Source organism: Oryx dammah, unplaced genomic scaffold, assembly GCF_014754425.2.
Source record: "Oryx dammah isolate SB20612 unplaced genomic scaffold, SCBI_Odam_1.1 HiC_scaffold_16, whole genome shotgun sequence".
Classification (NCBI taxonomy): domain Eukaryota; kingdom Metazoa; phylum Chordata; class Mammalia; order Artiodactyla; family Bovidae; genus Oryx; species Oryx dammah.
The window spans coordinates 18,674,906-18,702,598 of record NW_024070200.1 but is presented as its reverse complement, the minus strand read 5'-3'; the positions used below and the strand labels follow the sequence as shown (position 1 = coordinate 18,702,598).

The 27,693-nt window shown below is 36.0% G+C and overlaps 1 long non-coding RNA gene across 2 annotated transcripts in view; it reads right to left on the bottom strand.

Moving 5' to 3' along the window:
- Positions 1-12,273: 12,273 nt before the first annotated feature.
- The window catches only part of LOC120875044, a 31,369-nt gene continuing 15,949 nt past the window's right edge, over positions 12,274-27,693 (bottom strand). Inside the window, exons 4-5 of one of the 2 annotated variants that reach the window (XR_005723797.1) lie at positions 22,962-22,965; positions 12,274-12,283 (exon numbers count right to left, since the gene is read on the bottom strand). This is a non-coding gene — a long non-coding RNA (uncharacterized LOC120875044). Of the gene's footprint in view, positions 12,284-22,961; positions 22,966-25,513; positions 25,524-27,693 lie in introns of those variants that run through there. The other variant, XR_005723798.1, reaches the window with a different exon arrangement.

The following is a 27,693-nucleotide window of genomic DNA, read 5'->3' as shown; positions in this document are numbered from 1 at the left end:
TAAGATGGAAGCAAGTGAGAAGACTAAAAATTAAACAGATCACCAAATAATCTGATATTTGAGTGAAAATACAGAAGAAAGGAATGAGCAATGGTTTAGGAAATATGAAGACCTGAATTAATTTTTTTTCTTAACAATGGTATGAAATCATCTTACCTCTAAAACCAAAGTGGGCACTTACCCGCCTGGAGTTGTATTAAGAATCAAAAGCTTTATGTTGTCAAAATCTATTAGTAGATGCAGATCATAGAAGACTTGAAGAGTTTAACTGGGAAACAAAGTCTTGTGAAACATTCATACACAGCATCACCCAGTCCAGGTAAGCCATTCACCACATTTCTCCTACATGTCTTCACAGAGAGAAACAAAATCCAGAGAAAACTGCAAAGACAAAAAGGGTAACAAACAGGACAGAGATTGATCAAAAGCTATCCCCAGGATAGGAAAGTCCACTCTATGTATTAAAATACTGAAAAAGTCTATCAGTAGATCAAAGCACTAACTACAGAAAAGGAAATTAAAGGCACACAGGGAACATAAGACTATTGCTTTAGAATGATAATGCCCCAAGGACAGAAGAGAAATAGAAGCAAGTGTGAGGAGCCCTGAGGAAATAGGCAGCAAAGAGAAAAACCATGGCGCATAAGGGGAATTTAGTGCAGTACAACAACAAAAAAGAAAAGTAAAAATGGAAAGAAACACGAAACTCTCCCAAACTTTATTTGAAACAGTTTGTTCCAATAAAGAAACCATACTTTGCTACATTAAAAGAAAGGAGTGAGTGAGTGAAAGTCAGTCATGTCTGACTGTTTGTGACCCCATGGACTATACACTCCATGGCATTTTCCAGGCTAGAATACTGGAGTGGGTAGCCATTCCTTTCTCCAGGGAAAAGAAAGGAATGTTCTTCAATTAGAAAGTTGATAAATGAAATAAAATTGTCATCCTTGTCCACAGAAGTGCAAAGGAGCAAACTTCTTCTATATAAACTGTATTTAATCAGTATAAAACATTTAAAGGTAAAACAGAAAATGAGAATCCCAATAACCCAACAAACAACTCTGATCCCTCCCCTGCACATGTGCATGTGTGTGCATGAACACACACACACATATACACACACAATAGCAAAGTGGAAGAAATGTATAATGCAGCATCCCATACTGAATTAAATATCTTCTCCGCCTCTGGCCAGGAGACGTGGAAAGATATCATCAAACAGAAAAGGTTTTTAAGAATCATGTCTGAGGATGACATGCATCACTTTCACCCATAACTCATTGTGCTGCTTTGCTTAGCTGTTCAGTCATGTCTGACTCTTTGTGACCCCATGGACTGTAGCCCTCCTCTGTCCATAGGGATTCTTCAGGCAAGAATACTGGAATGGGTTGCCATGCCCTCCTCCAAGGGATTGTCCCAACCTGGGATTGAACACAGGTCTCCCACATTGCAGGCAGATTCTTTACTGTCTGAGGCACAAGGGAAGCCCATGAACACTGGAGTGGGTAGCCTATCCCTTCTTCAGGAGATCTTCCCAGCACAGGAATCAAACTGGGGTCTCCTGCATTGCAAGCAAATTCTTTACCAGATGAGCTACCAGGGAAGCTGGTAGCTACCATAACTCATTGGCCGGAGCTACTGTCATGATGTCAACTAAATCTAAGAGGACTGACAAATGTGCTGTAGCCAAACCCAGAACAGAAGCATGCCACAGATATTTGTGAGAGCCCACAGTCTTTATCATGGATTTATCTATTCGATGGATTTCACTGGTGGCTTAGATGGTAAAGAATCTCCTGTGATGCAAGAGACCCAGGTTCAATTCCTGGGTCTGGAAGACGCCCTGTAGAAGGGAATGGCAACCCTCTCCAGTATTCTTGCCTGAAACATCTCATGAACAGAAGCCTGGCAAGCTACAATTCATGGGGTCACAAAAGAGTCAGACACAACTTAGTGACTAAGCAATAAATGGCTTGATTTGGGTGATGAAGGAAAAAGGACGGTTTCAGACCACAGTCAAGCAAGGATTCCATTTAGATGTTTGTTTTTTGGGGTTTTTTTTTTTTCCTAATTACAAAATCAGTGAGATCCCATAGGGATAAAACTCAAATGAACAGCCAATGGGACAAGGTCCTAGGATGCTTCAAAAACCTGGAAATGAGAATAAGGCACCTATACCAACATAGGAAATTGTAAAAAAAAAAATATGGAGATTGGAGGAAAACAAAACCAAGGTACAGTCAAGGACTCCTTAGAAAGAGACATCCTATAAGGAATATTAATTTATTGCAAATTAAAATGTGGGAGGCTTCTGGGAAGACAAATAAAATGTGTTCTTAGAAATAACAGATTAGAATAAGATGATGTCATTTGGTGACATTTTTGTTAGAGTCATTGGGGATAAAAAGCAACTAACATGAGTAGAAGAAAGTGTGAGACTAAGAAGTACTACAGTGATTCAGACTGGTCCTTTAGGCTTTTCCTTAATAAGCCATTATTGCACTAAAGGAAGCACTAGAATAAATAAATTAATAAAACATAACTTCAGCTCTCGAGAAACCCACAATTTACTAGCTAGCCAATTCACTAAATCTGATTTAATGTTTTCAGCTTTATACTAGCTGTAGAGAACATGGCTCACTGGGGAAACAAAGAAGGACACTATAAGCTTAATTATTCCATTGTCTCTGAAGACAAGTGATGAGTGAATATTTCTATCTGCTATCAAAATATATTCCTGGCCTGACATTTATTGGTAGCTGTCATTCATTTATGCATTTAAATTTCTTTTATATAAATTTTCACCAGTTATCTTTGTAAATTTTAATATTAAGAAAATATTAAACTGCATTTACTAGATAATATTACTTTGTATTCTCCTTAGCCTCTATATTCTCTTCCATTTCCCTTATTTTTGTCAATGAATTATGCTTATCAGTCTGATTATACCTTTTGTCCTGGATTATGATAGTGAATGATGCTTTTAGAGGTAGTTTTAAAAGTAAGATTACATAAATAATTTTTGAAATCTTATTCCTTAAGTAAATCTAGCAAAATGATTTTTGTGAAATGATTTAGGATCATATAGTGATTTATCTTTTTCCTCTAATATGAGGTCACTAAAGAGGAACAATTTAATAAAGAGCATTATGTTTCCTATTAAGTCATATGATAATTCAATATTGAATTTCTACCCAACTAATTAAGCTCTAAATGCAAAATATTTAACAAAGGCGCTTGATATTTTGATTCTCTTTTTAAAGAATAATCTCAATAACAGGATATTGAGATGAACTAATAAGAATAAATGTTTCATGGTCTTCAAAAGCTATATTACCTTATGTGGAAAACTCATAAAATTGATAAATAATGAAAACTCAATTATACTTGTTAAATTAACAAAATATGCTACTTTATAAACATATTTTCTTGTATTTATATATCTAATAGCTTTTCACCAAAAGCAGCAATTTGTAATATTTCTTTTTAATATTAATGTGTATGAGTCATTATTCTTTAACTAGGTGAGTAGCATTTTTATTGTTATTAGATTATTGCTTTCTACCTAAAAATTGTTTTATAAGTTGTGAAAATTTTTTCAATACATTTATAAAAAGCCAAACTTATCTTAACATTTAGTTAAAAAGGAGAAGCTGAAAATAGGATCAAATGCCTGCACTACTTTTAATGTGAGTTTGAGAAGAGACTTTTCTTTATAAATGTGGTTTAAACACTTTCCACATTTCAGACTTAATTATGTGATAATTGCCCTAACCCCTAACCTGTAAGAAGCTAACCATAGCATTATAGTCAAATCTCTAGATATTATCGAATCCAATCCCTTTTATTTGTGATCTTGTGAATTTCCAACACATATAGCAAACAGTGCTCTGAGAATTTCCTCATTTTGATATGAACCAGACATTTTCCCTTTTAGTTCTACTGTAACTGTAATTGTTTATCACCAGTAGAACATCTGAATAGCAGAACATAAAACATAACTCTATCTATGTTATGCCTTTGTCAAGCTCCTCTAAGGCTATCCCTTCCCATTGTGAAGGTCAACACAGTTTCCCTGACCTAAGAGGCCTTCATGATTTGGCTCTAGGTTTGGAATCTGTCTTCATCTGTGACTCCAAGCCCATTTTTTTCTCTCTCTCTCTCTTCTAGTCACAATATTCTCCTCCCTATTCCTTGATCACATCATGCACACCATCTTCTCTGGTCTTTGTTCTTATTCATTTTTTCCCCATTGGAGAATAGTCGATTTACAATGCTGTGTTACTTTCAAGTGTAAAGCAGAATGAATCAATTATACATACACATATATCTGCTCTTTGCTTTTTGTTTGTTTGAGATTATTTCCCATATAGGCCATTACAGAGTACTGAGTTGAGTCCCCTATGCTATAGGGCAGGTTCTCATTAGTTATCTATTTTATATACAGTAGTATGTATATGTCAATCCCAATATCCCAATTTATCCCTCCACTTCCTTCTCCCTTTATATTTTTTATCAATTTGTCCCATAAATTTGTTTTTTACATTTGTGACTCTGCTTCTATTTTGTAAATAAGCCTATTTGCAACTTTTTTTTTTGACTCCACATAAAAGTGATATCATATGGTATGTCTTTCTGTGTCTGACGTACTTCACTCATTATGGCAATCTCTAGATCCATCCGTGTTGCTACAAATGAAAGTATTTTGTAATTTTTATGACTGAGTAATATTCCATTGTTTACATGTACCACATCATCTTTATCCATTTTTCTGTAGATGGACATTTAAGTTGCTTCCATGTGCTGGCTATAGTAAACAGTGCTGCTATTTAGGTTCATATGTCTTTTTGAATTACGGTTTTCTCCAGGTATATGCCTAGGAGTGGAATGGCTATGTCATATGCTAGCTCTGTTTTTAGTTTTTTAAGGAATGGCTGTACACAAAAATAAATTCAAGAAGGATTAAAGATCTAAATGAAAGGCCAGGCAGTATAAAACTCTTACAGAAAAACATAGGCAGGACACACTCTCTGACATAAATTGCAGCAAGATATTTTTGATCCATCACTGAGAGTAATAAAAATAAAGACAAAAATAAAGAAATTGGATCTAATTAATCTTTAAAGGTTTTGCACAGCAAAGGAAACTAAAAACAAAATGAAAAGAATGGGAGTAAATTGAATGGGAGAAAATATTTGCAAACAAAGCAACCAACAAGGGATTAATCTCCAAAATATACTAACAGCTGATACAGCTCAATATTAAAAACTAAGATTTGCCTCCTATTAAAATAAATAAATTTAAATTAAAAAATAAATCATTCAGAACTAGAAAAAAAGAAAAAGGAAAAAGAAGAAAAAGAGAAAAGAAGAAAAAGAAAAAAAAATCCTAAGATTTGGACATGACTGAGCATGCACAGGCATGAGAAATGACTATTTTGCAGTAAATGCCTTCAATTAGATATTTAAGCTATATCTCATAGTGTAAATTTAATGGAAAAGAAAAAAGTATAGGTTCATCAAGAATCATCCTGAAAAAATCATTGGAATTCAAGCAAATATGTGTTATTTTTTTAATAGATCAATTATTTAACTTTATTTTCTAGGTAAGATGTATTCAAAGGTACAAGGGAAAGTATTGAATTTAAATCTAAAAAGTATCCAAATTCCTTTTTAAAAATCATACAAGTGACTCTGTGTTCTAAACTTTAAAATTCTTCCAAATTGGGAAAATATCTACTTTCAAAGAGAACAATAACAGTGTTCATTATGTCTTCAGAAGAAATTGTCCTTTAATATCTTGTATGCATTAGAAAGGGTTTCCCAGGTGGCACTAGTGGTAAAGAACCCACCTACCAATGCAGGAGACATGACATCTGGATTCAGTCCCTGGGTCAGGAAGATTCCCTGGGGAGGGCATTGCAACCCACTCCAGTGTTCTTCCTGGAGTATCCCATGGGCAGAGGAGCCTGGTGGGCTGCAGTCCATAGGGTCACAAAGAGTCAGACACGACTGAAGCAACTTAGCATGCAAGCATGCATATGCATTAAAAATATATGCATAAATATGTATATTATATAGATCCTCATTCAAAATGATAAGAAAACTGGATTGTTAATGATTACAAGCATTTGATAGCAAGCTGTATTGAGTGTCTGCAAAAATATCCATTCACACGTTGATGGTATTGTAAAACTGCTACAATCTCAATGAACAGCAATGTGAATATAACTTAAAAAAATTAAGTGCACATGGAGCAGAGTGGACATACAGTTAGTTTTCTAATGTTAGTAAGTGAATACAGAGAAATTCTTATATGAGAAAGTGGAAAGCTTTTCAATGAAACTTTTAAAAACTAGATTTTAGATATGCCCTGTTTGTAGTCTGTTGACATAGACAGCCTCAATGGGCCAACTAGAATTGGGGCATCCTATGTGATTGGCCAGGAAAATATGTTTGGGTTTCTCTGGTTGGCCACAAGTGGAAGTGAAACAAAGGTCAAGAGGGAATGATCAGTTACTAAACAAGTACTGCTATTTGGGGCTAATGCTTATAGGGGTTATGTTTGGTTTCCTGGACCCATTGCTGGAGATAATGATCTGACTTTCCATAAGTCTGATTTATAGATAGCAGGCTGGTTACTGGAAATAATGGATTGGTTATTTCAGAGAAAAGGGAACCCTCTTACACTGTTGGTGGGAATGCAAACTAGTACAGCCACTATGGAGAACAGTGTGGAGATGCCTTAAAAAACTGGAAATAGAACTGCCATATGACCCAGCAATCCCACTGCTGGGCATACACACGGAGGAAACCAGAATTGAAAGAGACACATGTACCCCAATGTTCATCACAGCACTGTTTATAATAGCCAGGACATGGAAGCAACCTAGATGTCCATCAGCAGATGAATGGATAAGAAAGCTGTGGTACATATACACAATGGAGTATTACTCAGCCATTAAAAAGAATACATTTGAATCAGTTCTAATGAGGTGGATGAAATTGAAGCATGTTATACAGAGTGAAGTAAGCCAGAAGGAAAAACACCAATACAGTATACTAACACATATATTGGAGAAGGTAATGGCACCCCACTCCAGTACTCCTGCCTGGAAAATCCCATGGGTGGAGGAGCCCGGTAGGCTGCTGTCCATGGGGTCACAAAGAGTCGGACACATCTGAGCAACTTCACTTTCACTTTTCACTTTCATGCACTGGAGAAGGAAATGGCAACCCACTCCAGTGTTCTTGCCTGGAGAATCCCAGGAATGGGGGAGCCTGGTAGGCTGCTGTCTATGGGGTTGCACAGAGTTGGACACGACTGAAGTGACTTAGCAGCAACACATATATATGGAATTTAGAAAGATGGTAACGATAACCCTGTATGCGAGACAGTAAAAGAGACACAGATATATAGAACAGTTTTTTGGACTCTGGGAGAGGGCGAGGGTGGGATGATTTGGGAGAATGGCATTGAAAAATGTACATTATCACATGTGAAATGGATCGCCAGTCCAGGTTTGATGCATGATATAGGTGCTTGGGGCTGGTGCACTGGGATGACCCAGAGGGATGGGATGGGGAAGGAGGTGGGAGGGGGGTTCAGGATGGGGCACACATGTACACCCATGGTGGATTCATGTCAATGTATGGCAAAACCAATACAATATTGTAAAGTAATTAGCCTCCAAAAAATAATTAAAATAAATAAATTTAAAAAATAATAATGAGGTGAGAAATCGTCAAGGTGGAAAGCCCAATAAGAAAAAGATTGCTTCATGACCATAGGATTTAGCAATTATAAGATCATTAGTAGCCTTTGAGAGAATAAATTTTAGCCATGATATGTAGGAAAGGCAAGTGAAAGTAGACTGAGATGTGACTCAGGCCTTAGAACATGGAGGAAAATATGAATTAATATTTAGGGAAGTTTGGCAATGCAAAGGTAAATTATAGGACACATAAAATAGATACATTAGAAACAATGAATTTTCTGGTTTTGTTGAGATGAGAGGGATTTGAATACACTTGAGTGAAAAGGGCAAGAAACAGTGAGGTGATTAAAACTGCCAGAGTAATTAAGCATAGTTCCTGGGAGACAAGAGGGAAGGAACAGGCTCTGAGCCAAGCCACAGATCTCCCTTAGTGTCTAACTTCTCTGAGGAAAGATAAGCCACACTTTTAAAGGTGGTATCTCTGGAATCTGTTTCCTGAGATATAACATTCCTACTCTTCCTCAGAGTGAACTCCAGCAGTGCTTCTCTTTCTGATCGGGTTTTGCAGAGGTTGAAGAGAACAAGGAGAACCTTTCTTTTCCTCTTTGCAGTGTAACTTACCAGTTCTTCATCTAAGAGACCCACCATTTACACATTCTCCCTGACTTCCAAACTGTCATAGAAAAGGCACCCTCCTATTTGCTCGTGGAATGACTCATTCTGCCTCCAGTGCTTTTTTCTTCCCTCTCTCTTCCTCACTATGGAATTATTTGTGTGATCTTGTTCATGTATGGTTAGGATGGTTTCCCTCCTGTGGTTCTAATTCTGTACTACTACATATTTGCCTTCCTGATTGTACTAGTTGATTATATCCTATTTTTATTTTTCCTGTTATGCACTTAAGTTACTACTTATCTTTATTACAGACTTTACTATTATATATTAAATTCAAACATAAAGTAATAAATCATAATCAAGTGAAGTCCCCTTTTTCATAAAACTATCAAATTTTGCAGCATAAGCAGATTCTTAATCTTCCAATAGATTCTACAAAATTTTTCATGGATGTGCTCATTACTTGGTGCTCTCTGATCTGCTTTTTTTTTTTTTTTTTCTTTCAATCTCTTGGAAAATGCCAGCTTCGGTTGGATTATCTGTATCATCCAGCATCTCTCTGTACAGCTGCAGTATAATAGAGTAAAGACATTACTCAGGCTTGGTATTAGACAAGAAAAGTCACTTCTAGGTTAGATCTTAACTGGAAAATAGTCCTAAAATGGGCAAAAATTGTTAATATAAAATAACTTTTGAAAGCATACTCCCTGATAAGTGCTATGTGCTCAGTTGTGTCTGACACTTTGTGACCCCATGGACTGTAGCCTGCCAGGCTTCGCTGTCCAGGGGATTTTTCAGGCAAGCATACTGGAGTGGGTTGCCATTCCCTTCTCCAGGGGATCTTCCTGAATCCGGGATTGATCCTGCATCTCTTGAATTGCAGGTGGATTCTTAACTTGCTGAGCCATCAAGGAAGCCCACTCCCTGATATAACACCTCTTAGTTTTTTTGTTTATCTACTTTCAGACCTCAGCAAGATAAGCTATCACAAATTGAGAGTAAGCTTCCCTTTGGGAGTTTGCCTTTAGGAGGTTTATGAAGTAAGATAGGTCCAGTGTTTCACAAATCTTTTATTGTTCTGTATACTTTGTGAAGAGGAACTAAAAAGCCTCTTGATGAAAGTGAAAGAGGAGAGTGAAAAAGTTGGCTTAAAACTCAACATTCAGAAAATGAAGATCATGGCATTCGGTCCCATCACTTCATGGGAAATAGATGGGGAAACAGTGGAAACAGTAGCTGACTTTATTTTTGGGGGCTCCAAACTCACTGCGGATGGTGACTGCAGCCATGAAATTAAAAGATGCTTACTCCTTGGAAGAAAAGTTATGACCAACCTAGATAGCATATTGAAAAGCAGAGACATTACTTTGCCGACTAAGGTCCGTCTAGTCAAGGCTATGGTTTTTCCAGTAGTCATGTATGGATGTGAGAGTTGGACTGTGAAGAATGCTGAGCGCCGAAGAATTGATGCTTTTGAACTGTGGTGTTGGAGAAGACTCTTGAGAGTCCCTTGGACTGCAAGGAGATCCAACCAGTCCATTCTGAAGGAGATAAGCCCTGGGATTTCTTTGGAAGGAATGATATTAAAGCTGGAACTCCAGTGCTTTGGCCACCTCATGCGAAGAGTTGACTCACTGGAAAAGACTGATGCTGGGAGGGATTGAGGGCAGGAGGAGAAGGGGACAACAGAGGATGAGATGGCTGGATGGCATCACTGACTCAATGAATGTGAGTCTGAGTGAACTCCAGGAGTTGGTGATGGACAGGGAGGCCTGGCGTGCTGTGATTCATGGGGTCTCAAAGAGTCAGACACGACTGAGTGACTGAACTGAACTGATAATTTACATCATGCCAAATGTGTTTAAATTTTATTTTTTCATACATTGTATTATTGTTACATTTGGCTTTTCTTTTACAGCTTTTTGGAGATATAATTGATAAGCAAAGAACTGCACAATTTAATGTGTACAATTTGATGAATTTGGATATGTGCAAATATCTGATATTATCACCACTCTCAAGAAAATAGAAAATAGACAACACTTTCCAAAGTTTCCTTGTGGTTTTGTGTTGTTGTTGTTGTTGTTAATTTGAAGTGCAAAATACTTTGTTAACTGTAGTCAGTAGGTTTTAAAGCAAATCCCTGTAACTTACTCATTATAGCATACACTTGACTTTTCAAAAGGAATATTGCAGTTTGAAAAAATGATTGGTTTTTAATAAGAAATAGGTAGCTGTTTTTATAATTATCTAGATATAAAATATTAATATTTGGTAACTTCATTATATAATAAAGGTAAAAAGGCCAACTGAAGGAAAATCAAAAAGGCAAAAGATTTCCTGATGCCTGGTTATAGTGAAGTGTAAAAATAGTGAAAAAAGAAATCTATTAAGATGTTCGTTTGAACCAATTTACATTTCTACCAACATTGCTTTCAAATTGACTGGCATTAAAAAGACAAGAAATAGCAAGTTTTGGCAAGAATATGCAGAAAAAGGAAATATGTATTTTATAAAGTACTGATATAAGACTGTCTTGATAAATCAGAAACATTGAATATAGGAAGACATTGGAACAAAATTTTTCAAAATTTGGAATTAGTATTTTTATGAACCAATAATTGTATACTCCATTATACTATCAGGTAAGTGTGAGGCTCGGTTACTCTAGCAACAACAACAAAAAAATTATTTTGAAGGACAAAATTATTTTGAAAATTCACTACTCATTATGCCTTGACAAAAAGTTAGCAAAACAAATATGAGAATCAAAGAAATGTATGTTAGAATAATAAATATATGTCTGAGAATGATTTTGCAATAAAACATACCCCAAATTAAAATCATATGGCACACCTAAAAATCAGTTGGTAAAAGTTAAAATACAGAATTACTGTGCTTCAATGGTAATATCTTCTGAAACAAAAAATAAAATACATTAACTAAACTAAATTGAATCACCACTTGGTTGTAGTTCATAACTATAGCATTTTCTTGTGAAAAGGAAAAAGGAAAGCTATAAAGTTAATTTATAAGAAAAAGCCATAATTAATATATTTTGCAAATCATGTTAATATTGCATGATTTTTGAAAAATCGATGACTCTATAACAAATACAAGTTAGTTTTACCTGTATACTAGCAATGATTGTCTGATTGGAACAGAGGTTATTAAATTTTATCTTTAAAGAAGGAAAAATAATTCTACCTACTGTTGGTAGGTAGAATTTAAAAATTGTTTACTACAAAAAAAAATAGAATGCAAGCATTGTCTGTATATTCAGTCAACCTATAAAACATTCATAGAAGAATTGAATATTTTTACAGAATGTAATTTAAATGTTATCAACTTTGACAGGTACTACTTAAAATGAGAAATTGGTAGATGAAAAGAGTGAGGAGAGGAGAGAGATATCAGGGTGACACGTGTGTTATTCTAATACACTGAGTACATAAAAGGAAAAACTTTGGAAATATCAAAACTTTGAATGTCAATATAGTGGCAGCTATTGGGAAACGAAAACAACAGAAGTTCCTGGAGCAAATTATCTTAGTGTAGCCAGGTTTCTAATCTAAGACTTCTCCTTCAGAAGCCCAAATTAAGAAAACTCTGAGAATTCTCCTGAAGACTGTCCCAAATTTAAAGTCTTTTTAAAACTAAATCATTTTTTTCCCGGAATTAATGGGAAAAGTTGTGAAGAAATATGTGAATCCTGGAAGCTTACTCAAGTGTTAAACTTTTTGGCAGACGTAGAGCATCTAGACCTACAGTTTGAGAAAAGGATGTTGTCTGAAGCTAAAGGATATTCCTGCAAGGGAATGGAATTCACATTTCAAGCAGTTGTATAAACATTGACAGGGAAATGAGAGCTGTGAATGTAACATAAACACTTATGACGTGCACCAACTCCCACTTTCATCCTCTTCAGTTCAGTTCAGTTCAGTTCAGTCGCTCAGTGTGTCTGACTCTTTGCGACCCCATGAATTGCAGCACGCCAGGCCTCCCTGTTCATCACCATCTCCCAGAGTTCACTCAAACTCATGTCCATCAAATCGGTAACGCCATCCAGCCATCTCATCCTCTGTCGTCCCCTTCTCCTCCTGCCCCCAATTCCTCCCAGCATCAGAGTTTTTTCCAATGAGTCAACTCTGCACATGAGGTGGCCAAAGTACTGGAGTTTCAGCTTTAGCATCATTCCTTCCAAAGAAATCCCAGGGTTGATCTCCTTTAGGATGGACTAGTTGGATCTTCTTGTAGTCCAAAGGACTCTGAATGCTCAAACTACCACACAATTGCACTCATCTCACACGCTAGTAAAGTAATGCTCAAAATTCTCCAAGCCAGGCTTCAGCAATACATGAGCCATGAACTTCAAGATGCTCAAGCTGGTTTTAGAAAAGGCAGAGGAACCAGAGATCAAATTGCCAACATCTGCTAGATCATCAAAAAAGCAAGAGAGTTCCAGAAAAACATCTATTTCTGCTTTAGTGACTATGCCAAAGCCTTTGATTATGTGGATCCCAATAAACTGTGGAAAATTCTGGAAGAGGTGGGAATACCAGACCACCTGACCTGCCTCTTGAGAAACCTATATGTAGGTCAGGAAGCAACAGTTAGAACTGGACATGGAACAACAGACTGGTTCCAAATAGGAGAAGGAGTACATCAAGGCTGTATATTGTCACCCTGCTTATTTAACTTATATTCATCCTCTTGGTCTATGGTAAATATGGATAGACCTTAACTCTGAAGTTGTTCAATAACAGTTAATGGTAAGTTCAAAGGATAAGTCAACTCTCTCAACTCTCTAATAAAATTTGGAAGTCTATTTTTGAATACACTTTATAGATATACAATACTTCCACCCATTTTTTCTTAATAAAGGCTTTCCAGGTGGCACTAGTGGTGAAGAGCACACCCGCCCATGCAGGAGACATAAGAGGCGTGGGTTCAATCCCTGGGTTGGGAAGATCTCCTGGAGAAGAGAATGGCAACCCATCCCAGTATTCTTGCCTGGGAAATCCCATGGACAGAGGAGCCTGGCAGGCTACAGTCCACAGTGTAGCAAAGAGTCAGACACAAACAAAGTGACTTAGCACATGCACATTTTTCTCTAAATAATTCTTTCTCTGGAATTGGTCAGAAAGTTTTGTGAAAGTAGGTAGACGTTCAAAAATGTTTGCTACTGAAAAGCATGAATGTGAACTATGTAAATCGCTTTCAATTTCATCCAGCTCATTGCTGAATGTTTCCTTTATTTTTATTTAATGACTTTACATTATTACAAAGAAATCCGTCACAAGTTTCATGAAATTGTTTTTTACCAGTTATTGAGAACCTACTGTAAAAATGGGACATTTAAAAATTTTTGTTTTGTTTTTCAGGATGAGTCTTATATTTTTAATGAAACCTTCCATCTGTTTTGTCAAAGTAGCTTTGGGGAGATAGTTAAATCTTTATTGTAAATGCTGAATGAACAGTGACTTTGCCTCCAATGAAAGATAAAGGTACATCTTCATCACTCTCTAGGTAAAAGAAACCACTCACTTCCACTAGAAGGAGTTGTAGTTCTCATATTTGAAGATACATGGATGACTTCTGAGCTGCAGTTATACTGATGCCTGACCAGGCACCACTTATTTCCCTATCCCAGATAAACACATTAAAGTGCTTGTGTGTGGGTGGTGGTGGAGAGGGATGAGGAGAGAGACAGAGAGATTGATATTTGACTCTTGCTAAAGATACAATAATTGAAATATCAGTATCCACAAGGATATGTGAACTATGTAAATCCCTTTCAGTTTCATCCAGCTCATTGCTGAATGTTTTATTTTTATTGAATGATTTTACATTATTTTGTCTATGGTATTTTAAATATGATTTCTTGAGATTACACAGGCGAAAGAGTAGTTTTTATGTTGTTTCTAATTTTAAAATTAGACAAAAACAGGATCTTTTACTTTTTAAATATTATTTATTTATTTATTTATTTATTTGGCTGCTCTGGGTTCTGCTTGTGACATGCAGGGTCCTCAGTTGTAGCATGTGGGATCTCATTCCTTTGACCAGGCACGGAACCCAGGCCCCCTGCACGGGAAACTCAGAGTCATAGCTACTGGACCACCAGGAAGTCCCCCATGTTGTTATACATATATATGTTCACATGGATGGGTATTTATTTATTTATTTTGAAGTTACTTATATGTGAATGCATATCACATAGAATATATTGTTTACTTGTGACAAAGTCTTGCCCCAATCCTGGTTATACTCAGCCCAACGTCTTCTCCATGTCCATACCAGGTAGCTGAACATGTTTGGGGAAAAAGACAAAACTGTGTCCACTGATCTCATTTTAACTTAATGACCACACACCTACATGAGCCATAGTGTTAATATTAGTAAGTCTAATACGTTTCCTAGTTTGTTCATGTTTCCAGTTTTAGATGAACATGGTTTCCTCTTTTATCTTCTTGTTAATTTTCTAGCACCTCCTGCCCTCCTGCCTCCTCCTTCACCCCTTGTGGATAATCTTCTTTTCTGTTTCACTGATAAAACATGAAAAAGAAGAGATGATTTCCGCACATTACCAATCTGTCCATATTCTCTCTCTGCCTTCTTTTCTGCTATTACGGATAAGTTGCCCATTCATATTTATGAACAACCCGTCATCCATTCAAGTACAGCACTGTATCAAAGTACATCACTGTATCAAAGTGCTCCCTTTCCATCCTCCATTGTCAACTTCTCCACTCTATTGAATCATTCTCATGATCATGTAAGTATCATGTAATACTATTCTACTTAAAACAAACAAAACTTGAAGCACACATATATTTCCAGATACCACCTGCTCTCTCTGTTAATGTCAAAAGACTTGCCTACTTTTGCTGTTTATAATTCTTTTTTTTCTTGTTCTGATTTAAACTTTCTTAATTAAACTTATTTTCACTGTTCTTTTGCAGATTTTTGTTCAAACTGCCAATGCCTGTCATGTCAGTTTTCAACTTATTTGACATACCCCCTCTCATCTGATTGATATATTGACTTCATCACGTTCTCCTTGATACGTGGTCCTGCCAAAATTCCTTTTTGTTTTCTTTCTATTTCACTTGCCATTCCTTCATAATCTCATTCATGGGTTCCTTCTCATCTCCTTATCTCTTGGCTATCAGTGTGCCCCAGAGTTCAGTTGTGGCTATTTCCTTCACACCCTCACTGTCTTGATGATCTCATCATGTGGCTTTAAATACCATGTATGTTAAGAACTCCCAAGTCTAGAACTATTGCCTGAAATTCATCATTGTGATTTAGTTGCCCATTCAGCTTCATAAATTGTCTAACACACATTTCAAACTCAGTGTATTCCCAAACAAACTCCTTGTTCTACTTCTCTTCTGCTGTGTTCTTCCCACAGTCTTCCTCATCTCAGTATATTTTTGAAAACTTTTTATTTTACTTTGGAGTACATCTGATTAATAATGCTATGATAATTTCAGGTGCACAGGAGAGCAACTCAGCCATACAACAAATTCACACTTAGAGAACAATCTTATGCTTCCCAGCAGGGAAGGACGGGAGGAAGGGATAGTTAGTGAGTCTGAGATCAGCATTACACACTGCTAAATTTAAAATGGATAACCAAGGTCCCACTGTATAGCATAGGGAACTATATCTAACAGTAGATATAATGCTTATGGATGCTTTATAACATTCTTACAGATACTCATGTGACAACCTTGGTGTCCTCTTTGACTCTTTTCTAATCACATTCATAAATCTGTTAATAAGTCCTGCAATTTACATATTCAAGCACATATAGAATCTTACCATTTCTACAAAATCCACTGAAACTATCTTAGTCCAAAATGCTATCATTTCTCTCCTGGCTTCATACCTTTTCTTCTTAAATCTCTAAAATCACAATACCAGAAGGTCCTATTAAAACGTATTTCAGTTGCTGTTACTTGTACTTTTCAAGTGCCCTAATGACTTCCCATTTCTCTTAGACTAAGCCATAGGTTTTTGAAACTAGCCTATAAGTCCCCTCTGGAACTTCTGTATTAAATCTCCTACACTCTTCCCCTTACTCCCTCAGCGCTAGAATGATTGACTGAATCATCAAATTATTTATTGAGTTCCTATAATGAGGTCACAGATAAGGCAATGGCACCCCACTCCAGTACTCTTGCCTGGAAAATCCCATGGACAGAGGAGCCTGGAAGGTTGCAGTCCATGGGGTCACTGAGGGTCAGACACGACTGAGTGACTTCCCTTTCACTTTTCACTTTCATGCATTGGAGAAGGAAATGGCAACCCACTCCAGGGTTCTTGCCTGGAGAATCCCAGGGACAGGGGAGCCTGGGGAGCTGCTGTCTATGGGGTCGCACAGACACGGACACGACTGAAGTGACTTAGCAGCAGCAGCAACACAATGAGGTCAGGACTTTTGAAATACTATGGACAAAGTGGTAAACAACTCCTGGTGGCTTCCTTGCATTTCCTCAAAGATAATATACAAATCATCATGAGCTTTTCATTTGCTAGTTCTGTCGGGAACACTCTTCACCATATGTTTACATGGATGGCTACTTTCTTCCAGTCTCTTCTCCAGTAAAGACTTCATTCATCTCACTTCTTCCTTTCCACCTCAGAAATATACCTTAACAACTGTTACCCTTTTTTATGTTTTATTTTTTCATGCCATTTATCACTAACTGACATGCTTTACATTTCACTGTTTATTTAATTATTTCATATCTCTACCAATTAGAATATATCAAAAATTTTATGACCATAAAATACAATAGAATAGAGAAAGGAAGAATAAATATAGGTCATGTTTTAAACCAGGGGTATAAATAACACAGGCATAAGGCTATATTTATTACAATTTATTTCACTTAAGTGTATGTTATTTTGTCTATATACCATTTTTACCAATATTAAGGCAACAAATACCGTGTGACTTATTTGGGATCACTTGTGAATAATAATTCTTCATTAAGACATATGTTTTATTAGGCTTTTTAAAAACAGAACAATAGTGCTGAATGCAATATTTCTGATTATTTATCAAAATATTATCTAAATTCAAGCTGTATGTACACAGCCAAAATATTGTCTATGTTAATTAAGAACTAGAGTCCTTGCTGGGAGGATCCAAGTGGCTCTCAACTCTATTCATGGACAGGAGCCAACTCTAATCTAGTTGTTGGCTGCATTCATCACCCCAAAATATTCTAATGTAGTCTAATGCAATCAGAGTCTTTATTTCAATGTATATTTATATTTTAGTTTACTTGTTAACACACATCATAAAAACCTCTTAAATAATTTTCAGACTTTGTTGTTTAAAGTAGTCATCTTTTCATTAGCAAGACAGAGAAATAGAAACCAAATTTGGTAGATATATTGCTTATGAGGCAAATATCCCAAAGTTATCCCTCTTATCCCTCAAATGTATGATCTGTAATTTGATAAACCATCACTAATCTGAGATAGGACTTTGAAGTTACAAAATCCAGACTTCTTTCTAATCTTGTTATCTATGTAATGGATAGTAGACTATTGTTTTATAGTATTATTTTAAAATATTTAAAAATAAAACTTAAAAATTACGTTCATAACACAAATATGGTGCCTATATACCCTAACATATGAATTAGTCCTTTAGAAATTGATGGAAAAAAAAAGCCCCAATTTCTGATCATGGCATAGAAGCTCTTTCAAAACATACCCTCAATCTATCTTTGCAGCCTCCTAAACCATCACTTTCTACAACTATATGACTAGGATTTTCAGTATTTCTCAAATACCTTCATGTTTCACAGCCTTTGTGGGTGCTGTTTCACAGCCTTTGTGGGAATTTTTGCGATTCCCTTATACTTTTCTGTCTTTCAAGTACATGTATTTTGCTTCTTCTAACAGATTAAGTGTACAATACCTTATTGTTAACTATAGATACTATGCTGCACAGATGATCGCTAGAAATTATTCATCTTGATTAATGGTAACTTTTTACTCATTGAACAACAAATCACCATTCCCCCTCCCCCAAACCTTGGCAACCACTGTTCTATTTTATGTTCCGATAATTTTGACTGTTTTATGCACTTCATTTAAGTGGAGTTGTGTATTCTTCTGTGGCTGACTTATTTCACTTCACTTAATGTCTTTCAAGTCCATTCATGATGTCATATAATAGAATTTCCTTCCCAATTGGCACAGTGGGTAAAGAATCTGGCTGCCAGTGCAGGAGGTATAGGTTTGATCCCTGGGCCAAGAAGATCCCCTGGAGAAGGAAATGCCAATCCACTCCAGTACTCCTCCCCAGAAATTTCCAGGTACAGAGGAGCCTGGCAGGCTGCAGCCCATGGGGTGTCAAAGAGTCAGACATGACAGAGGACACACACAAATAACATTCCATTGTATGTGTATACCATATTTTCTTTATCCATTCCTCTACCCACAGACATTTGGGTATCTGTAATTGGCTATTTTAAGAATGCTATAACAAACATGAGGGTGCAGCTATCTCTTTGAGATCTTGATTTCAATTCTATTGAATATATACCCAGAAATGGAATTGCTGGATCATATGATAGTTCAATTTTTAATTTTTTGAAAAAATTCATGCAGTTTCCAACACTTGTCTCTTATCTCTTTGATTGTAGCCATTCTAACAGATGTCAGGTGACATCTCATTGTGTTTTTATTTGCAATTCCCTGAAGTCAAGTGGGCCTTAGAAAGTGTCACTACAAACAAAGCTAGTGGAGATGATGGAATTCCAGTGAAGCTGTTTCAAATCCTGAAAGATGAGGCTGTGAAAGTGCTGCACTCAATATGCCAGCACATTTGGACAACTCAGCAGTGGCCACAGGACTGGAAAAGGTCAGTTTTCATTCCAATCCCAAAGAAAGGCAATGCCAAAGAATGCTCAAACTACCGCACAATTGCACTCATCTCACACGCTAGTAAAGTAATGCTCCAAATTCTCCAAGCCAGGATTCAGCAATACATGAACCATGAACTTCCTGATGTTCAAGCTGGTTTTAGAAAAGGCAGAGGAACCAGAGATCAAATTGCCAACATCTGCTGGATCATAGAAAAAGCAAGAGAGTTCCAGAAAAACATCTATTTCTGCTTTAGTGACTATGCCAAAGCCTTAGACTGTGTGGATCCCAATAAACTGTGGAAAATTCTGAAAGAGGTGGGAATACCAGACCACCTGACCTGCCTCTTGAGAAATCTGTATGCAGGTCAGAAAGCAACAGTTAGAACTGGACATGGAACAACAGACTGGTTCCAAATAGGAAAAGGAATACATCAAGGCTGTATATTGTCACCCTGCTTATTTAATTTATTTGCAGAGTACATCATTAGAAACTTTGGACTGGAAGAAACCGGTGGAATCAAGATTGCCGGGAGAAATATGAATAACCTCAGATATGCAGATGACACCACCCTTACAGCAGAAAGTGAAGAGGAACTAAAAAGCCTCTTGTTGAAAGTGAAAGTGGAGAGTGAAAAAGTTGGCTTAAAGCTCAACATTCAGAAAATGAAGATCATGGCATCTGGTCCCATCACTTCATGGGAAATAGATGGGGAAACAGTGGAAACAGTGTCAGACTTCATTTTTTGGGGGCTCCAAAATCACTGCAGATGGTGACTGCAGCCATGAAATTAAAAGACGCTTACTCCTTGGAAGAAAAGTTATAACCAACCTAGATAGTATATTCAAAAGCAGAGACATTACTTTGCCGACTAAGGTCCGTCTAGTCAAGGCTGTGGTTTTTCCAGTGGTCATGTATGGATGTGAGAGTTGGACTGTGAAGAAGGCTGAGCACTGAAGAATTGATGCTTTTGAAGTGTAGTGTTGGAGAAGACTCTTGAGAGTCCCTTGGACTGCAAGGAGATCCAAGCAGTCCATTCTAAAGGAGATCAGCCCTGGGATTTCTTTGGAAGGAATGATACTAAAGCTGAAACTCCAGTACTTTGGCCACCTCATGCGAAGAGTTGTCATTGGAAAAGACTCTGATGCTGGGAGGGATTGGGAGCAGGAGAAGAAGGAGACGACAGAGGATGAGATGGCTGGATGGCATCACTGACTTGATGGATGTGAGTCTGAGTGAACTCCAGGAGTTGGTGATGGACAGGGAGGCCTGGGGTGCTGTGATTCATGGGGTCACAAAGAGTCAGACATGACTGAGTGACTGAAGTGAACTGAACTGAAGGGTTAGTGATACTCAGCATCTTTTCATTTGCCTGTTCACCATTTACATGTCTTCTTTGGAAAAATTATTCAGATCCTCTGCCTAATTTTAACAGGGTTGCTTGTATTTTTTTTTACCATTGAGTTATTAATATATTCATTCTTTATGTATTTTAAATATTAAGTATACTATCTTTGAGTGAAAACTAATAAGTTAAACATTATTAACATTAAGAAGTTCTATTTTATAAGAGCCATTACTAAGAGAATAAAAAGACAAGCCACAGACTGGAAAAAAAATATGATACAGGACTTATGTTCAAAAAATACAAAGAACTGTAAAACCCAACAATTAGAAAATTAACAACAACAACAAAATTATCCCCAAATCTAAACAGTTACCTCAATTTAAAAACCTATATATGGAAAAACATGTAAAAGGAAAAACATGTAAAAGGATGCCCAACATCATTTGCTGTAAAACAATTCAAATTTAAACAACAGTAAGATATCATTGTTAGAATAGCTACAATTCCAAGCACGAGCAGTACCAATTGCTGGCAATAATTAGAGCAACAGTAATGCTCTTTCACTGCTAATGGGAATACAAAATAGTACAGCCACTTTGAAAGATAGTCTGGTACTTTCTTTCAAAGTTAAATATAGTCTTATGATTTATCTCTTTCACTCCTAGGTATTTACTCAAGTTATTTGAAAACTTATTTCTGCAAAAGACCTCCACATAAATGTTTATATCAGACATATTCAAAACTATCCCAAACAGGAACCAATTAAGATGTCCTTCAGTAAGCGACTAGACTACCAAACTGTCATATATTAATACAATGCAATATTATTTGCTGATAAAAAATGAGTTCTCATTCCACAAAAAGACATGGGTGAATCTTAAATGCATGTTCCTTAGGGAAAGAAGCCAGTATGAACAAGTTTAATCCATAATTCCAATTATATGACATTCCAAATAGGCAAAGATAGAGATAATACACAGATTCATATTTGCTAGGAGTTTGCTTGTGGAGAGGTAGGGTGATTTGAATAGGAGAACCACAGGTGATATTTCAGATGGTAAAAATATTCTGTATGATACTGCATTTGTCAGACCTTTGGGGATTTTGTATGGGTTTCCCTCATTGCTCAGTTGGTAAAGAATCTGCCTGCAGTGCAGGAGCCCTGGGTTCAATCCCTGGGTCGGGAAACATCCCCTGGAAAAAGAAATACAACCCACTCCAGTATCCTTGCCTGGAAAATCCCATGAACAGAGAAGACCTGGTGGGCTGTGGTCCATGGAGTCACAAAGAGTTGGGCACGACTGAGCAACTAACACTTTACTTAGACTTTTATAACACAAAATGAGAACTTCACTTTATGCAGATAAAACAATCATTTAGAAAACTGAATGATGCAAGGATAGAATGCAGAGTGTAATGAAACAACTTAGTATGTCAACCACTCATAGGAAATAGCCTCAGTGAAGGGAGGTGAGGAACAGGCTGCTGACCTAATGACATTGGGAAGGAGTTTAACATTATAAAGGGACCCAATGCAAGTCCTTTAACATTATGAAAGGACTCAATACAAGTAAAACTGCACAATAACAGTGTACTCTAATTGATCAACCTGTTCCCCATGGGGTACAGGTTAATAATTATGGTACTGCTCATGTTAGTTTCTAGGGACTACCCTAACATGTACCCCAAACTAGGTAGCTTAACCTCAGAAATGTATTATCTCCCCCTTCTAAAGACCACATATCTGAGATCAAGGTGTACTTAGGGCCAGGCTCCCTCCAAAATCAGTAGGGAAGGTCCTGCTCCAGGTTTCTCTCAAGATTCTGGCAACTTCTTGGCTTGTAGCAGGGAGATGTTTAATCTTAACATAGTGTGTGTTAGAGAACGTCATCCAGAAGATACAACCACCCACAGAGCCAGGATCTGGACCAAACCCATCTGAGGTTCTTCATCCCTCACATATGTTGGACTTTACATTCTCTCTGCTGGCCCCACAGTGGGAGTCATTTTCAAGGATGAAGCCCTGAGAGAGTGATATGTTATTGAGACCATCTGGATGCTATATATGACTCAACCCAAGTGATCCCTTCTATGTAAACCCTTAAGATTCTGGCAGATGGGTATGGAGATCTACTCAACTTATTGCCACCCAAGACAAACCTTGCAAATTAAGTTCCCTTGCTTTTTAAACTTGCCACTTATCAATATGGCTAGATTTGCCTCTTTTTCTTGGTCTGTCCTTGCCTTGTATATATGTGGACCAGTTTCAGATTTACTGGGAATTCCTGAGGTTTTTGAATCAACTGTGTTGTCCTTTTGTGCTTATCTGTGTCCAAATTTCCCCTCTTTATCAGAGTCGCAGTCATAACAGATTAGGGGACCTACTGTGCTTCAGTAGGATGGCATCTTAACTATATCTGCAACAACCCTATTTCCAAATAAAATCACATTCCGAGTGAGGGGAGGAGGCCAGAAGTATCTAAGGGGGATTATTGGAAAAATATGAATTCTTTATCGTAATATACATATAAATGGTTATAGATATATTCCTCCCTCAAAGGAGTATACCTCACTTCTTAAGTGTGAGTCATTTGTGATAACTGTATTTTAAATAGTACAGCATGGAAAGGAGGAAATATCTTACAAGTGAACAAACCTGATAAACACCATCTTGGCTGGTGATAAAGGTTAACCTTTACAGTAAGTCACCTACGCTGTCACATGTTTGATATGATGTGATGAAAATGGCATTTTACCTCTGTAGTCGTCTCCAAAACACATTGGACCAGCTGAATCATGATAAAAACAACAAAATCATGATAAAACCCTAATTGAGGTTAATTCTTGACCAGTACTTCTCAAAACTGTAAAAATTATTAGCAATAAGTCTGTGAAATTATTGGAGCCAAGAGAAGCTTAAGAACATATGATAAATATACTATGATAACTGGATGGGATCCTAGAGTAGAGAAAGGACATTATATAAAAACCAAGGAAACCCAAATCATGGAATTTTAACTAATAATCTATTAGTTAAGCATAGCAAACGTACCACACTGATATAAGTTGTTAATAATAGGGGAAACTGGATGTGTAGTACATGAAAACTTCTGTATTCACAGTTTTTCTGTAAATCTAAATTTATCCCCAAATAAAAACTTATAATAACAGTTTAAATAGGAATGAATGTTTGCTTTGGGCCTGTAACCTATTCTAGCATCCTAAATACTTTTTTTCTCTAAGGCAATTAAAGATAATTGCTTATGTATTTCTACAGCCTAGTTACTATTTAGAGAATATAAATTAAAACTTTTTACCTTTGTTACTTTAATAAATTTGAAAGGCAATGCTATTACAATTTCTCCCTTGATGTAGTTGCTACCTTGAAGTAAAAAAACTTACTTCCCTATTATTCCAGAAAATGAATACTGGATTAAGAAATAATGTTAGGTGTTTGTCTTCACCTTTTAACCACTAGATATTTAACTTAGGCACATCATTTAACACAAGATAAATAATTTCCAATTTTTAAATTTATCTTTTAATTTTTCTCTATATGAATCCTGTACATACACGCATGTATGCACATTTAAATTACATATATTAAATGATTCAAGGTCTCGTAAAGAATCCACTTGCCAGTGCAGGAGAGGCAAGAGACACTGGTTCAATCCCTGGGTGGGGAAGACCCCTGGAGGAGGCAATGGCAACCCACTCCAGTATTCTTGCCTGGACAATCCCATGGACAGAGGAGCACAGTGGGTTACAGTCTGTGGGATCAAAAAGAGTTGGATGCTATACTCACATAGCATGAGCAGGGGTATACTTGCCTCCACAAACTCACCATAATTTGTATAAATTCAGCTAAAACAAAGAATCTTAGAATTTTGCTTACTCTGTGCAAATGTTTAGGCCTTTTGAAATATTAAAGCTAATGTGGATACTTCCAATACTCTAGTAGCTAAATTGAGTCCACAAATCCCAAACAGAAAACTGCATTACTAAATGACCTCAAGTTCAATAATTCTACTAAATAAATAATTGATTGTATTTAGACTAATAAATCCCACTTCTAGATCTTTACCTTTCTAAAATGTCTGGGTTGTATAAAGCATAGGGGTCCAAAGTTTACACATGTATTTATGGTTTCATGATTTCTGAAGTTTCCAAGGTCATTAAGAAAGCAACATAGGAAGATGCATTTGCAGTCAGCAGGAAAAAACACCTCTTCCACAGTTAATGATTTTTTTTTTTTTTTGCTTCACGCAGCAGGGGTTTCACATAAGTGGTATTTTTAAAAGTGGGCCTGAAAGAAACTTTTTTCTTTGGAAATATAAGAAAGATTTCAAGCCAAAAGGGGAGAGCAGAGGGCATGAATGCATGAAAGCATCTGTTTTTTCTTAACAGGCACCAGCTTCCCAAATCACAGTCTTTTCCTTCAGTAAGACTTTTATAAGGTAAGTGTTTAATAAACATTGTCTTATCATGATAAAAGGGTAACTTTTAAATGGTTCTTCTGTGTATGATGAATTTAACCATGATTAGAATTTCCACTGCATTCTGAAACAAGATTTCTATTTTGTTATCTGGATCTATGTATTATAAACTCTAGTACTAGTTATTTCTTTGTCTCTCTAGCTATCTAGCTTTAATTAAACACACAGTTAATATGTGAAAATTAAGTGCTTTAATTTTCACACTCCAGTAAAAAGAAAAATATTATTTTCCATTAAACAGATTATATGTTTTTATTATAGTATAATTCTACTTGAAAATATTTTGGTATTATCTGCATCACTACTATGTGAGATAGCATCATCATTATGTTCTAATAATAGTATGAAGAATTATTACTTTCTAGATATTTCTGTTTTTCAGAAAATTATTATATTTTTAAATTAATAGCTCAATAAAATTGCATCTTATTGGGTTCACAGTTGTGAGTCACTTTTACTATAATAGCTGGTATTTTTATCCAAGTAGGCAAAACTTACTTTTAATCTCATAAAGATATTTTATAAAAATTAAATGAATTATTTTCTTTTACATTTTTGCTTCTAATGTTATCACAATTATGTATATTGCTAGAGTATATATATAGCATAAGACAATTATATCTTATCTTTGATTTCATAATGTTTGCTTTAATATCTTACCTATTCATAAATACTGGTATTTTTAGACCTTCCAACTGATGCCCTCTTGAAAATCTGAGGAAAATATTGTGTGGCTTTAAGGAAGAAACCACTGAATGTGAGCACATTATTGTTGAAGGCTGTTTTCATTTTGGGTTAATTCCAAAGCGATTGAAATTCTTCCTTGGAAACATTCTTGCCAAGAATGTTTCCAAGGATTTCACCCAAATGTGAACTACTATAAGATTTTGAAACTTAAAGTCAATATGTTTAATAAAAAGGAGTTTAAATATTCTCTATTAAATCAGCTATCTTCGTCCATATCTCCTTTTCCTGTGTTCATAGACTAAGATGATTACTTTCTGATTGACTGATTGACATTGCCTAAAGACAGAATTAAATCTTTGAAAACAGGTGTTCTAGTTATTTTTAAGATATCCTCTTCTAATCCCAGCTCTTCACTCCATTACAGTGAAAATGAATTCCATAGAAAGAGATGCTTTTCTTCTGCCTTTTGTAACCCAGATCATCCCAGACACAAATGATTTCTAACCACATGCTGGACATGCATCTCTGGCTCAGATTTTCTCACTATTGTCTCCAATGCATTTTTTAGCAGATTGCACATATCTGTACTCTGCAATATCCCTTAATTCACATTTCAGCACAATGCTCTGCAGACTTACTGTACATAAAATTGCAGATTCAAATTCAGTAGTTTTAGAATAGGATTTGATATGCATATTTCTATCTGTTCCCATGATACTAATGCTGTTAATTGGAGAACCAACTTTGGGATATTAAGGCAAAAGTATCACATTAAACCCTGATCACATGAATGCAACCCTGATCACATTAAAGCTTATGGTAAAGAAACCTATTTAACTAACCTTCACCCGAAGTTTTATGTTTTCACTAGAATATTTTTTTTTCTTTCCTGGGATACTATTTGATACTTTCTGGGGCTAATGATCCATGAAACACATTCTGAGAAATGTCACACCGGGTTTAGTAGTTCTCAACCTTTAAAGTGATTCAGAATAATCTGAAGATCTTTGATCAAATAAAGATTTCATTCCCTGCCCTGGGATTTTCTGATTCAGTAGAATTGAAATATGACCTTAGTAGTCACACACACTAACAAGATCTTCTGTGATGCTAACTCTTCTGATCTGGAGACAACACCTTGAGAATCATTGCTTTAGTTTCCTTAAATTCTTCATCTGTGGCAAGTCAGATTATCAGCAACATTTAATCTTATTTCATTTTCTTTAGTCTTCCATAGAAAGTTCCTTAGGGCTTTGATTTAAACTTATGCCTTTGGTTTTCTAGAAGGTAACTTAAAAACATCTATACAGATAATATGGAATATAATTTTATAAATATCTTGTTGAAAGACTTGCCGAGTACATAGGTCAGCATTCTTTAAATAAGAAATCTGAGATATTATTGTTAGTATTTTCATCTTAAAAAAATTTCATAAGACAGAACATTTTATTTATGAGAGTACCTTTGTACATACATACATACACACACATACATTATTTCCTCCTCTCTCATTTGGGACTTGATTCTTTTCTGATCTCATTGTCTAATATTTTCTGATGTCAGTGTCTATGTTGAATATATATGTGCTTAATATGCATATATGTTTATACCAAGCTTCACATATTCTTTAGAAAAAATCAACAAAATAAATAATATACCACAGCGTTTAAACTCACATGTGTTTATTTACCCTATTACACATTACTGCAAGCTGAAATCACAAGAAATGTTATTTCAATACTATTCCAAAGCCCCTTATTTTCTCAGAAATTATACATTGAAGAATTATAGCACAGTAGAAAGTTTATAGAGATCTGACTTGTAGACATTTTGATTTGTAGCATAAAAATTGTGCTGTCATTAGAAGAAAACTTTGCATAAATAATAATTAAAATGTACTTATACATTCAAAATTTCTAAGTTCTATCCATATA